At 41.2% G+C, this 1,268-nt stretch overlaps 1 protein-coding gene across 12 annotated transcripts in view; it reads right to left on the bottom strand.

Annotated features, from left to right (window-relative positions):
- DPF3 (double PHD fingers 3) overlaps nt 1–1,268 on the bottom strand; it is a 195,469-nt gene that overhangs the window by 152,774 nt on the left and 41,427 nt on the right. The window lies entirely within an intron of this gene.

The raw sequence follows: 1,268 nt of genomic DNA, 5'->3' as shown, positions 1-1,268 counted from the left end.
TAACTGGAATAGCACTGGCCTTGACCCCTTATCCTTGGAGAGACAAAATGCAGCTTTGCCTGCACTGCCAGGAGGCCCCAGATTCCCTTAGAACACAATCATCTGCAGTCCCAGGGAGCACTGGTGCCACTAGAGTAGGTGATGTCCTACGTAAGCATGTTGATGAGTGATTTTGTAAGAATTATTGCTAGAGAGGTGTGTGACCAACTTAAAGCAGAGAAAAAATGCTTCACACAAGCACTGTCCCCCACTGTGTGGCTACAGTTTTATTATAGTGTAACTTTCATCATCGTTCAAACGATCTCCAACTAAGCAAAGGTGTACCAACCTCAGGACTCCCTAGTGATACCTTGGAACAAATAAGGATTGGGTCCGATATCAGTCAGTACAATTAAGTTCACTACCACATTTTATGTTTATACACATGTAAAAGGAAACATTGAGTGAAACTCTGAGCAAGTCTGTCAGGAAACAAAACCATTTAACTCTTAGGTAAGAGATACTTCCTAGGGACCAACAGCACTTTTAGCTCCTCACTGATCTAAGTGTATCCCCTTCCTAGTGTGAAAACCCATTGATTTCCCTTTCTGGGGTCAGGTTCTAATCTGCACACAAACTCTTGCACAATGATTCTTTCCCATTTTAAGTTCCACACATGAGAAACTGTTAAGAAGTAAACAAAGAAAACAACAAAAACCTTCCTAAAATAAAGTGCAGATTAAATATAACAGTAGAAACAAGGAAGAATTCAAAATATTTTAAATTAAAATTTACTTGTGCCTTCTCTATCTGAATTCTAACCTCCCATGAAGATGCAGCAGCAGGTCTAGCTGCATGTCAGCCTGTTCCCAGCTAGAAACTACCCAAGGGAGCACCATTTCACCTGGGGGGAGTTCTTCCCCCTCCCTATTTACTGGGTTGGTTTTTTTACTCCCTTAATCCAAAACTAGTTTAAGTGTGATCCAGTGGAGACTTCCAGTGCCAGCTGTCCCCCTGGCACTAGGTACCATTACTTGTAGTGCTCATTTATGGATGCTCTTGGTCTTGTTTTTGTCCTCTTAATTTTTTTTTTTCTAAATCCTTCACAGACAGAAAATAATCTGAGGATATATGGCATCCAAAACATCACAGAGTAGCTCCAAATCTCACACTAGAAAGATGAACATTTCTGAATAGTACCATCCTGAAATGGCTTAGTGAAGCACAGTGCCTGCAACAACTTCTGCACAGGAATGTACTGGGAAATTTAAAGGCAGCGGCTGCTCTTT

This window comes from Corvus brachyrhynchos, unplaced genomic scaffold, assembly GCF_000691975.1.
Source record: "Corvus brachyrhynchos isolate BGI_N302 unplaced genomic scaffold, ASM69197v1 scaffold115, whole genome shotgun sequence".
Lineage (NCBI taxonomy): Eukaryota > Metazoa > Chordata > Aves > Passeriformes > Corvidae > Corvus > Corvus brachyrhynchos.
This window is presented reverse-complemented; position numbering and strand designations above follow the sequence as displayed.